The sequence below is a fragment of the Cibotium barometz genome, chromosome 31 (genome assembly GCF_041138505.1).
Source record: "Cibotium barometz isolate CiBa-2024 chromosome 31, ASM4113850v1, whole genome shotgun sequence".
NCBI lineage: Eukaryota > Viridiplantae > Streptophyta > Polypodiopsida > Cyatheales > Cibotiaceae > Cibotium > Cibotium barometz.
Window position 1 is genome coordinate 29,148,309 of NC_141076.1, and position 13,725 is coordinate 29,162,033.

General features: G+C 47.6%; 1 long non-coding RNA gene across 9 annotated transcripts in view; it reads right to left on the bottom strand.

Moving 5' to 3' along the window:
• Positions 1 to 2,647: 2,647 nt before the first annotated feature.
• The window catches only part of LOC147620709 (uncharacterized), a 53,742-nt gene continuing 42,664 nt past the window's right edge, over positions 2,648 to 13,725 (bottom strand). For all 9 annotated transcript variants that reach the window (XR_015269974.1, XR_015269975.1, XR_015269980.1 and 6 more), the window contains one exon: positions 2,648 to 2,934. This is a non-coding gene — a long non-coding RNA (uncharacterized LOC147620709). The remainder of the gene's footprint in view (positions 2,935 to 13,725) is intronic.

Below are 13,725 nucleotides of genomic sequence, written 5' to 3' on the forward strand. Positions count from 1 at the left end.
GATCTCTATATATCTATGTTAACCATTTAGGTTAATATTCTAACACCTTCATTGAGATACACATATTTCAATCTCTTATATTAGCCATCCCAAATTGTGAAGTAGCCTCAATAAGTGCTTAATGGTAAATGGAAAATTCTAGAGCTTTTATGTTGTACATTTGCAAGTCTAAGCTTATAAACCCTGCAGGGGCCAAGGACTATTTTTAAGTTTTTTTTTATATAAGTCAAATGTAGAGCTTATGCTCACTTTTGTACTCATAATCTACAATGTTAAATATAGCTCCCAATTTTGAGCAATTTGTGAGCAAACTTATGATCTTGTTACTTATTGTTACTCTTTTTTGCATTGTTAGTATATGGACTGTGTTTGTGAGTGGGAGGGAGGATATCGTTATTGAGTGGTGAGATTAGCATAAGCTTAATCTATTCCACACTTATGCTAGAAGAGCTCTCTAAGCTCCCCGTTTGCTTGAAGCCCTTTGGAGTGATAATAGAGGGATACAAGATGAAGTAAGCCAACATGCCACATTGACACTTCAAAAGTTGTATCAAGGTAGCTCTACCAAATGAGCTTAACTTTTAATTAACACACTTGCTAGGGAGTTGGATTGGGATTAAGCTCTTTCTTCTCCTATTGCTTACATGAGGGTTACCCATAGAATGTTCTTGACTAGTGGTTTACCATGAAAAACTTTCAATTTTGGAGCCCCTAATAGTGTTTGGATTGAATTTTTTTGAAAAGGGTTACCCATAGAATGTTGCTGACTAGTGGTTTACCATGAAAAACTTTCAAATTTGGAGTCCTCAATAGTGTTTACATTGAATTTTTTTAAAGGTTTTCTTTTAGGAGCCACTTAGAGAGTATCAGATTAAAAGCAAATTAGAGAATTTCATACTAAGAAATAGTTTTTCTTGGGGTCCTTCTTGAGGGTTGAGAACATCAATCACAAGCTCATTACATCATTTAATTAGCTTAGTCTCTCAAAATTCAAATCCTATCCAATATATATGGCACCAAAATGTTTCACATTTCCATTAAATATATTATGTGAGATTTTCAAGAATAAGTGTGTTTTTCTAAGGTTTCATTTTAGTATGTAATGATTAATGCTTGAAAAAGTTAATGAAATGATGACCACCATATCTTCTCTATAAAATGGTGATCCCCATATGCTTTCTATTGCAGCCCCTATCTATTTAAGGCAATAAAATGATGACCCCCCATATCATTTCTATTTTTACGCATTCACCAATATCATTTCTATTTAAGGTCCACAATTCTCTATAAAAAGCTTCAAAGGAGTCAAGGGAGAGAGAGAGAGAGAGAGAGAGAGAGAGAGGAGGAGGAGGAGGAGGGGGGGTGGGGGTGGGGGTGGGGGTGGGGGGTGGGCTAAACTCATCTTCTAAGGTTGTATTAATGAAATGCTTGAATATAGATCAAAAAATTGGGGGCATCAAAAATCTAGCCCTTTGCCTCTGCAAAAAATCGGGGGCATCAAAAATCACATGCTAGGGTGCGGTGCCTTCTGAGCAACGCTTGGCTGAGAGCCGCCTAAGAGCAGTGTGTGCAGGTGAATGAAATTCCTCTAGTCCAGAGGGTGGCGAATACAAGCGTGTTCCTGATCCCTCTGTGTGTGTGTGTGTGTGTGTGTGTGTGTGTGTGAATCATCACAAATGTCAGAAACATAGTGTGTGAATCATCATCTCCATCATCATGATACTGTTAATTAATCTTCTTATGCCTCCACGCTGTGGCAATCTTTCCCGCGAGTGTATTTGCATGGACTATGTAAAGGGTTACTAGAGGTTACAATTATGTAAAGGGTTGGTTGTAGAATTGTGTCCATCGATATCTTGCAACGACAACTGTAGCAAACCCCAATTGATTGCCATGAGCCTCCAATACATTTAAAAAAAATTACCCCCCCTGGTTACCCATAAAACTTTCAAATTTGGAGTCCTCAATAGTGTTTGGATTGAAGCTTCTCGTGCAGTGTGTGCAGGTGAATGAAATTCCTCTAGGCCAAAGGGTGGCAAATACATCCTAGATGAGGATCTTGTGGTGTCGATGATACCACAAGATCCTCAAGCGTGTTCCTGTTCCCTCTCTGTGTGTGTGTTAATCATCATCTTCATCATCATCATGCTGTTAATTAATCTTCTTAATCTTCTCACGAGTGTATTTGCATGGGCTAGACATTAACATGCCTCTACACCAACATGCATTTACATCAAGACAATAAGACATCTACATAAGAATAGCTTCCAGACATATTGGCATACGCACGCATCCAATGCAAAGCTGCTGCAGTGGTCGTGCCACTCCGCAGAGCAAAAAATCAAGAAACTCACTCTTCAAATTACATCACCAAATCAAGACAAATGCAACCCAAACCAACCTAAGAAACACATGCAACCCAAAGCTAAAATATAAGTGATGACCCTCCTTTGTCTACTGCCATTGTTCAACCTATAAAGCCGAAGGGAAAAGATTCATACTGCCACAAGTGCAACCCAAACCAACCTAAGAAACACATGCAACCCAAAGCTAAAATATAAGTGATGACCCTCCTTTGTCTACTGAAGTACAAAGCTAACAACCAGACACGTCAATGTGTGTGTTTTAGATTACCATCTCATTTGCATAGAATTGAAACTCAAAATTTATTAATGGTTCTAAACATTGTTTAAAGGTTCCAAATTTGACTAGTTTACAAGGTCAGTCACGTGAGCACTTGTTGCAATTAGCTCGAGGAGAAGGAAGACTTTACAAAGCTACAATAAAATGAAAATACTTCTTGAACAACATTCAGTTATGGTCAAAGAATTGAGAGTTGTGTTTGAAGTTGTTAAGTAGCACTTGGAAGTTGTGTTGGAGTAGTGGACCACGAGCCATTGTTCAACCTATAAAGCCGAAGGGAAAAGATTCATACTGCCACAATCCCAAAAATAAAAATAAAAATTAGTACTTGAATTTGTCTGAGGGGAAGACAGGAGTCAACACCCTTTCCCCTTTGTTATCAAGGTCAGAACAAAGATTGACAATGATGGTGGCAATCAAAACATCAAATAACAAGCACAAACAAGATGGGGAACAAAGATTGACAATGATGGTGGCAATCAAAACATCAAATAACAAGCACAAACAAGATGGGGATCGGGTATGCATTGTAGGACAACATGGCAGCAAATCAACAAAGAAATGCAACCCTTTCAAGATGTATTCATTGCCCTCAAGAGAATAGTTGCAAAACTAGACATTATTACATAGAGCAGGGCTTCATGCTTCTACTACAAATAGTTTTGCTCAAACTACAGCATCAAAGATTTACAGATTGATCATTCCTTGCCTATGGCTTTTAGAGCATGCAAATGGGATATGGCAATTGAACAAAACAGAAAAATGGTGGAAGCAAAACTTGCAAGCGATATGGAATAGTAAACTCCCCCTAAAATAGAGGCTATTCCTATGGAGACGTATTGCAGGAGCACTTCATGCTGACATATATTTGGCAAAAAGAAAAATTGCTACTACAAAATATGTATGATGCTCGTGCTCGAATGAGACTATTCCACACATGTTATGGAATTGCTGCATAGATACCAAGGAATTCTTACATCACCTATCATTGTGTTTAACTGCCAGATTTCCGGGCATATGTTTTTCGATAGAATTCTGGATCTTTAGCAGATCGGCAAGGAACTTGACAGACAAAGCTCCTTTCTCTGCATGGACAAGATTTTCGGCTCTTTGGAAAATCTGGATTGGTCGCAATAGACTGGTTTTCCAGTCACCTCAGATTGACAAGTACTACTACTTCTGTCAATCATTGCGTCAATCTTTATATGACTGTGTTCAGCTACAGCAACTAGACCAGCTGCACGTGGACTCGTTTTTCAAACTGCTTTTAGTTGTACATTGTATAATAAGTGCCCTCATCTTGAGGGCCATCTTCCTCACCATTTGCTGCACCCATCCTATTTGTCCAAAAGAAGGACAAGTGTGCACGCCTTTTGGTCGGAGCCTCGTGCTCGCTGAAGCTCCCGCCCCCCCTCCCTGCTCGCGTCGCCTTCCCTGCCTGTTCGCCCCGTCGCCTTCCCTGCCTGTTCGCCCCCTCGCCTCCGCTCGCTCCTCGCACCACCCCTTGCCCCCCCGCCTGCCTTCGCTGCTGCGCCCTGCATTGCCCGCCGCCTATCCATTAGCCCCCCATCCCCCCCCCGCCTGCATTCGCTGCTGCGCCCCCTCCCGCCTGCCTTCGCTGCCGCCGCCCTGCTCTGCTCGCCGCCCTTCCTCACCTTCGCGCCCCCCCCCCTTTTCTTCGCGCCCTCCTCCCCTCTGCAGCGCCCGGTCCCCCCCCCTCCGCCAGCTCGCTTTCCTCCCCTCCCTCTTGCGCGCAGCTCTCGCCCTCCCCCCCCTAGGGTTTCTCCGCAGCATGGATTTGACCCAGCAGCGGCGGAGCAGGGAGAGCGCCTTTTCCATGTTACAGTTTGCTTCCCTGGACTCCGCCGGGAGTATCTCCCGCTCCTCTCCAGGCTCGGAGCATTGGTGGGCTCGGTACTAGAGACTGGCCCCTCAGCAACTTCAGTGTTGGCCAGAGCAGCTGGGCTACCTTCGGTCAGAGTGTTGGTGTCTGACATCTCCTCCCTTCCTAAGGTCATTCAGCTACCTAGGATAGGGGGGGGGATGGATAGATCAGAGAGTGGAGGTCTCGGGGCTCCCGAATCAGTGCTTCATTTGCAGGCAGGTCGGCCATCTGGCCAAGGCCTGCCCTCGCAGGAGACCCCGACCCTCACCACAGCAGCAGCAGGCTACTGATGGCCCGCCCACAAGTTCGGCTCGGCAAGCTGCCTCCGGGACACCTGCTCAGGCCACAGAGACCTCGGAGTGGCAGCCTGGACAGGGGCGCCACCGAGGGAGACAGCCACAGCAGCACGCCCAAAGACCGCTGCAGCAGCAGCCACAATCTCAGCCTCACTGGGTTCCCGTGAGGAACAGCTTTTCTCCCCTCCAGGAGGAGACCCCCGCGGCGACGACTGAGGACCAGGAGATGCCAGCACCCCCTCCTTCACCCCCCCCACCCCCGTCCCCTCCCACCGCCTCGCTTCCACCATCGCCTCCTCCCGTCCCCGCTCCGGTTTCGGCAGCGGCTCCCTCTCCACCCCCCTCGCCCCCCCCTCCTCCCCCTCCGCCCGCCTCACCTTCCCGGGAGGCCCTGGCAATCCCCTGACGTTCACCTGCAGTCCGGAGGGCGCTGAGCACTGACCTCGCTCGAGCATCACAGAGGAGACCTACTATGCCGATTCGGGCTTCACGGATTTCATCTATCCGCAGTTGGCTGAGTCGCCTTGGCATTAGACAGCGCTCGGAGGCTTTTGATTATGCCTTCACACGGCTTTTTGGAGCACAGGGCCCCCATGAGCCAGCACCCATCCGAGTTCATGTAGTGATACCTCCGGCCCGCGGGGAGGAGGCACTAGACTCAGCGGTGGCCTTCTCGTTCCCTCTATGTGGCCCTTGCGACCGGGAGTGGACTCTAGAGCTCCCTCTCAGCACTTTGAAGACTCAAGCAGTTGAGTTTTCTCATCACATGAGCGATCTGGAGGTGACAGATGTGATAGGCCGACTTTGGGAGTTGGCTCATTTTTTCTTGGATCCCGGGAGTGTGGATACCTCAGGGATTCGGCATTTGGTCGTTCGCATAGTGGCAGACTTAGCACGCGACCCTGGATATGTGTGTATACACGAGGTTGCTCTGTCAGAGCGGGAGACAGTCGTCATGGGCCACAGCCACTGGCGCCTGATCCGGGATTCTTGCAGTACACCGGGTGGGCAGATTCGCAGCCGCTCGGATGGGGACTACTCTCCATCCAAGCCGCTTGCGAAGGCCCGCCGTACGGCTGAGACAGCATCCACCTCAGCAGGGCATCCATGAGGATCATCTCATGGAATGTACAGGGCCTTGGCGGAGCACATTTTTACGCTATCGTGGTTGCTTGAGGCAGGAGCTTCAGAGATGCCTGGTTGGTGGCAGCATTGATATTTTGATGATACAGGAGCACCACTTGGGTGAGAGCAGGATCCGGAGATATGGTTCGGTGATGCCTGGTAGATGGGACACTTTTTGGTCTGCACGGTTTGGTCCTTTGGGTGGACAGGGAGGAGTATGCATGGTCATTGCAGATGTATGGCGGCAGGCCATTGTGGATCGAGGGATCATTGTGCCTGGTAGAGCACAGTATGTCATTCTGAGGATGCATGATGAGCTATTGGGCGTGCTCAACGTCTATGCGCCCAATCATGCTAGTGCCAGAGCAAAGTTCTGGACCCAGGTTACGGATGCATTGCCAGAGGCCACACATTGGTGTGTCGGGGGAGACTTCAACATGCTTGAGGACCCGGCAGATAGGGTGGGAGGCAGTCATGTTACAGTGCACGGCACGGAGCTTGCAGCTTGGGACCGGTTTTGCATGTCACTAAGGATCACTGATGCATGGCAGCATGGGGCTTTCTCCCGGTCTCAGGACAGTCTTACTTTCTCTCGGTCGGATCGCCGGCAGGGAGGGACTAATCTATCACGGATTGATCGCTTTTATGTGGGCGACTGGTTAGGGGAGCGAGGGGGCTTCGTCGGCATTCTCGCTGGCACCTCATTTTCAGATCATGCGCCAGTTATCTTGACATTGGAGGAGAGGACACGGGAGCCCAGCTTGCAGTTGAGGATCCCAAAGAGGGTACTTACAGATCCCAGTCTCGCTGAGGACATTGAGAGGATCTGGCATGATAGTCAGTGCTCTGACCAGGATGCAGCGGGCCAGTGTGCCCAGGGACTCATCGATCTTAGCTCTTTTCTGCACGCTGCAGCTTTGACACGGCTGGGAGAGATTCGCGAGCGGGAGCATCGGCTGAGACGCAGCCTTGCTTCGCTACAGCGCCTTCAGGAGCAGCAGCCTACATGTGAGTGGGTGGCGTCCCAGCTGAGCCAGGCACGCCAGGAGGTTAGACAGATAGAGGAGCAGAGACATGAGTTTTACTATCGTCGTCAGGCCTCTCAGTGGACGCAGCTTGGTGATAGAGTGACTGGAGAGTTTTTTGAGATCACTGGACCCCGTCATGCGCGAGCAGGAGTCCGCCAGCTTGGTAGACCAGATGGATCGGTAGCTACTGAGCTCGGGGAGATCAGAGCCATTGCCACTGCATTCTATAGAGACCTACTTTCAGCGGAGCCAGCCACTGAGGATCGAGATGTTTGCAGACAGACTGTGTGGGCCCATGTGCAGAGGAGGGTCACAGACCGTATGCGTACAGTTCTAGGTGCGCCTCTGTCAGAGATTGAGCTTGCCGAGGCCTTGAGGGTCCTGCCGCGACATAGTTGCCCAGGGGAGGACGGACTGACGCCGGCCTTTTTTACGCGCTATTGGGACCTTTTGGGGCCAGGCCTCCGCAGGGGGTTTCAGCATGTTTTGGACACTGGGGTGATGCCGCAGAGCTTTTCAGAGGGCTTGATCTATCTTATCCCCAAGGGGGAGGGAGTATCAGATGATATTCGGCATTGGAGGCCTATTACGATCCTCAATAATGTCTACAAGGTCTTAGCAAAGGCCTTGAGTTTGAGGATCCAGCCCTTCCTGGGGGAGTTGATTCATGCTACTCAGACAGGATTTGTCAAGGAGCGCAGTATCCTTGACAACATCTTTACTTTCTGGGAGGCGACAGCCCGAGCTAGATTTCTTGGCGAGGACTTGGTCGTGATGCTTCTCGATTTTGAGAAGGCATACGATAGAGTTGATTGGGGTTTCTTAGAGGGCACTATGCTTCGCCTGGGCTTTGAGCCAGGATGGATCAAAGGGGTGGCGGCTCTGTATTCCACAGCTCGCAGGCAGCCAGGTGTTGATTGCAGGAGGACGGGGGCCGAGTTTTGAGCTGACCAGATCAGTCCGTCAGGGGTGTCCCCTCGCCCCTTTTCTTTTTCTCTTCTTTGCGGAGGCTATGAGCATGTATTTGACGCCAAAGGAGGTTGGTTTGAGAGGACTTCAGCTCCCACTCCGGGGGGAGGACCTGCTTGATGCTGAGTTTGCAGACGACACGGGCTTATTTTTGCATGGCCAAGAGGCCAATCTTCTTCGGGCAGAGCAGTCGTTCCAGGTTTTTAGTGCAGCTTCAGGAGCATTGATCAATTGGTGCAAGACAGTGGCCTTTTGGATCAGTAGTGCTCAGAGTTGTAGTGTGGCAGTGTTACGGTGTTAAACTCCAAGATGCTACAAGTGGACAATCTAGTGGTCACTTGAAGATTCCTAGCGTACCACTCTCCAAGGCACAAGAAAGGAGATGCGCGTCACTACATCTACGTGCATTTGGCACTTTCCAAAGATAGGAGATACTCACCAACGGCATCTTCGTGACTCTTCGGTATAAAAGGCATTCTAACCATTCAAAGGGAAAGTGGCTATTCTGTACTTTTACCTTGTCCATTCCAAAGCTATGCTGTACTACTCCCAGCTATCCAACTATATTTGAGTTTTGTGTTCACTGTGTCATGCCATCATAAGCAGAGTGTGTATCCCTCACTGTGACCACTGTTGAGTGTGCATGGTGTAGTGAGTGGTGTTTGTAACTGCTGGTTCGTAGTAATACAAGTGAGGTATCCAACTCTTACCATTCTACCCCCGGACGACCCAATAGCTTAGCTTAAGCTTGAGCTGGAGGCATCGAAGCTGAGGAGTCTGAGCTCAGCACACTCGGAGAAATGAAATGATATATTAACGTCTCTAAGAGGCCATAATGGCCCATGAGACCAAAACTGAGAGTACATCTGAAGTTGGTGTCTCATCAAAGAGAACAACTAAATGAGACTAAAAAGTACAATAAACTGATTGCATTATAGTTATAAGAATAGAATTGTAAGACACTCCGGGATGATACTGAGTAGTAAATATTGGAAAATGTATATCAGGTAGATCCATGTATGCTGATCAATTGAAGTGTTGCCCTCTCCTTAGATCAAGTATCTCCGCCATGGGGCTATCTAGAATGGAGAGGTCGTAGAAGCGAGGTAGGCGCCTCTGATGCCGAGCAATAATGGCTCTGATCTTGCGATGGTGAGGATGCCGTGGTCGGGATCCTGGTGGGTGTGGCCGACGAGCATGACATAAGATGACTGCTCTATCAGTGGTGACTCCCTGGGAGCGTGGTCGGTGCCTTGATGGCCCAATGGAGGAGGTATCAGGAGGTGTGTGGGCTGGGTTGCTGGTGCTGGTGCCGAAGAAATCTGTCAGGGTCCTTTGTCTAGGTACATCATGGCTCGGTCTCCTGTCTACCAAGAGGGTCTCTCTGTGTCTCCTGAGCTCACGTAGGAACAATCCTAGGCATCTCTGATCCTCAAACTCCATGACCCTGCGTAACGGCCCAAAACCCTCTCGGAAGAGGCAGTGATATCTCCCTCAGATCTCATAATAGACTGTACATCGGCAAATGTAGTGTTCCTCTGTCTCTGCCTCCTGGTAGCATAGCTGACAAATGCGGTCATCCAAGATCTGATGCACATATCGCCCTGTCTCAATCCGCAGCTGGTGTGATGAGGTTCGGATCTGTCCAATGGCACAACGTATCTCAAGGGGACTAGTCCATGTCCTCTCTGTGTCCACTCTGATGATATCCATCCTGATCACACGATTTTGCTCTGAGCGGGTGAGATCCTAAAATGGACAATCCAGACTGTACAAGGGTGGTAGTGCCTCTATCTGCTGATGGGGTAAAGGCGTTATGCCCACCCTTATAGTGTGTACAAGCCCATAAGTTATAGTACATAGTATACTTAGTACTTTTAATGTACTGAGTGCACTATGTGTACTAGTGCAATATACATGTGTGATAGGGGAGTCACACACTCATATCTTCATGAGTTGACTTATCCCCACAACTCTCTCTCTCTCCCCTTTGTTCTTCTCTGTGTATGTCTCCCACATGAATCTCTAACCTAACACTAATTCTTCCTTCTCCCACACAACTGGTATCAGAGCTTGTAGAAGAGCTTGACCGATGCAGGGAGAGGGGTGGCAATGCCTTTTTCAACCCAAGCCTCAAATGAGGTGTCATTGAAGGCTTCAGCTCCGAAACTGTGCTGGGCGTAATAGGCGACAGTGGAGAGGCTGGTGTCGTCGATATCAAAGACCCAAATGTATTTGCCACCATCGCTCGTCTTGTTGTAGGCTTTGGCGTAAGCTATGGCCTGCTGTGTGGCACCTTCAGAGTCGTCAAGGTAGGTGGAGCCCGTCATGTAGGCTGGCGCTGGGTGTAGACTGGCGCTAGGCGAGCGAAGAAGTTGACGGGCGACAGCCGATGGTGCGCTCAGCAGCGAGCGAACACAAGCGAAGGCAGGCGGACACGCGTAAGGCTGTAAGAGCGCTGGGCGTTAGACGGCGATTCAAATCGTAGGCTCTTTCAACACCTGCCCGACTAGCGATTCAAGAAAGTCGCCTAGTCGACTTGCTCAAGCCCGACTGGCAGAGCAGCCATCCAACATCAGCTTCAGCACAGCACCCGGCAGCAGCTCCCAGAAGCTCCGTAAAGTCAGCAGCAGCATCCGACGCAGCACCAGCATTAGAATTGCCCCCTTTCTCCTGCAACAACTGAAATTCAGCCTGCAGATCAGAGAAATTCAAAAAATTAAGAGGTATTTGCCTTCAATTTTGGGAATTTCTTATAAATTCAATCAATTGAGCAGGTACAGGTGCCGAATTGCTCAATTTCTGAGCAAAATTGGCAAAATTGGGTGACATTAATCACAATCAGGATCAATTTGCAGGAAATTGGATGTCAAAATTTGGGGCTTTTGATATAATTGTGCAATTAAGCAGTCATACATGCTGTATGATGTGAGAAATCGCACATTTGGGCAAAATTTGCAGCAAATTGCAGTGCAAATCAAGGGGCTTTTGTGCCGATTTGGTTGATTTGCATGCAGGCACTCCCAGTTGATGCTTTGGGCAATGTGTTGATGCCTGACAAGCACTCAATGTGCCTGTAAATCAAGGGGGTTTTCATGTATTGGATGTATATGTGGCCAGGGGGAAGCATCGTGAACACTCTGGATGCCTTCATGTGCGTCAATGTACCATGTATGATCAGCAATTGATCTTAAATCAAGGGGCTTTTCAAGATTTTATGCTTGTTGAGCTTGGCAAAGCAGCAGGCAAGACTCTTATGCCTTGAATCCTCAGAAATCAGCTTGCAGTCAAGGGGCTTTTGCCCAATTTCTGTTCGGGACTGTTGTATGCAGTGTTCGGGACTGTAAAAGTCTGATTTTCACTCATTTGGACAGCCAGGAGAGCATTTATTGCTACTGTACCCGCTGGTACAGATTTGGTACAGCTTTGTACAAGTTTTGCCATGGCTGTACACTGATTTGAGTGAGGAAAAGGTTCAATTTCAGCTGCTGTACTTGCCGGTACAGGTTTGGTACATCACAGGTGAGCACTTAGTACTGCTGTACAGTACTTTGGAAGGGCAATAGAGCACATTTAAGGTGCTGTCCAAAATCTGCAGCAACCAGATTTTGGTGATTTCATCACATAAAGTGGGAGAAAAGTTGCATTTGTGTTTCCGCAGTGGGAGATAAAGATTGGGAGAACAACTGTGAGCACTTTGTGTGCTTTTGGTGCAGTGTTTGCACATTTTGCAGGGAGTCAGGCATTGACAGGTTGCATATTGCTATGGCAACCACAGGTGAGAGCTCTTCATTGCTTCACATCAAGAAGCTTGAAGGCTCACATAACTATGATATTTGGCAAACCCAGTGCTATAATGTGTTGCTCCAGAAGAAGCATCACAAGCCTATCAAAGAAAGGGGTGTAATGCCCGCTTCTCTTACTGCTGAAGAGTGGGAAGATATTGATGAGCTGGCAAGATCTACTATCATGTTATCTGTGTCAGACTCTTTTACTTTTCAGCATTCGTGAAGAGAAGACAGCTTGGGGAATGTGGCAGAGATTGCAGGACTTGTATGCCCAACAAAGTGCCTCAAGCAAAGTGTATTGGTTGAAGAAACTCATAGGTCTTCAGATGAAGGAAGGGGCGTCTATGACAGCCCATCTAAATGAGTTTAATGGTATTGTCAGCCAAGTCATTAATCAAAAATTGGCAATGGACGATGAGTTCAAAGCCACTTTTCTGTTATGCACTTTGCCAGAGAGTTGGGACACATTCAGGACAGCCACTAGCAATTCGCATGCTATGCTGTCATATGCAGATGTTGAGGGTGCTCTTCTTCAAGAAGAGATGAACAGGAAAAACAACTCTGTTGGAAAGTCCAATGCAATGAATGCACGTGGGAGATCCCAGCAAAGGGGAAAAAGCCAAGAACGGGGAAGGAGCAAGTCTCGCTCCAAAAAGGATTTGGAATGCCATTATTGTGGCAAGAAGGGACACATTAAAAAGCAATGCTACAAATGGAAAAATGATCAAAAGGAAAAGGGAAAAGGCAAAGACAAAGAGAAAGATGAAGCCAAAGATGTAAAGCCAAAGGGCAAAAGTGGAGTCAAAATTGAAGAAATCAATGTGTCACATGCAGGTGGCAGTGAGGATGAGGTCCTATTTACGTCTTCACTTGATGCCCATTCACTTCTTACAGGTGGTCATGGTATGCACTCATGGATCATTGATTCAGGTGCCTCCTTTCATGTCACAGGTTGCAGAGACTTGTTTGTCAGGTATACTGCTGGCAATGAAGGAGTGGTTTATTTGGGTGATAACCATGCATGCAAGATTCTTGGCAGAGGTGATGTGAGGCTTGTGTTTTCAGATGGCTCACAGCTTATGCTCCATGATGTCAGGCATGTGCCTGAGATCAAGAACAATCTGCTTTCTACTGGACAGCTTGATGATGCTGATTATGTTACCACATTTGGTTGTGGAAAGTGGAAAATTAGTAAGGGCTCACTGGTTGTCGCCAGAGGCTCTAAGGTGGACACTCTTTACTTTATGCATGCAGGTGTTTGTCACCATGCTAATGTAAATGCAACCGAGCTGCCGGAAATCTCTATGTGGCATAACCAGTTGGGACACATGAGTGTCAAGGGAATGGAGCAATTGTCTCGTTTGGGTTACTTGCCTTCTCTAAAGTTTTCAAGTTTTCAGTTTTGTGAGCATTGTATATATGGCAGGCAACTGCAGTGCCCCCACAAGAAAGCTCTTGGACAGAAAGATGCTCAGTTAGAGCTTGTGCATACAGATGTATGTGAGATGCCTCAGCTTTCTTTGGGAGGGGCAAAATACTTTGTGTCTTTTATTGATGATGCCACACGCAAGGTGTGGTTTTGCCATGCAAGTGGGTTTACAGGCTCGAAGTTGCACCTGATGCAAAGCCAAGATACAAAGCCAGGTTAGTGGCTAAGGGCTTTAAGCAAGAATATGGTGTGGACTTTGAGGAGATCTTCTCTCCAGTGGTCAAAATGACCACACTTAGAGCTGTATTAGCTTTGGTTGCACATGATGATCTGGACTTGATTCAGATGGATGTGAAGACTGCTTTTCTTCACGGTGATCTCCATGAGAAGATATATATGCAGCAGCCAGAGGGTTATGCAGTGAGTGGAAAGGAGAAGCTTGTATGCAAGCTGAAAAAGAGTCTTTATGGGCTCAAACAGGCACCAAGGGAATGGTATCATAAATTTGATACATTCATGAAATCCCAGAAATTCAGGAGAAGTGACATAGATCACTGCTTAT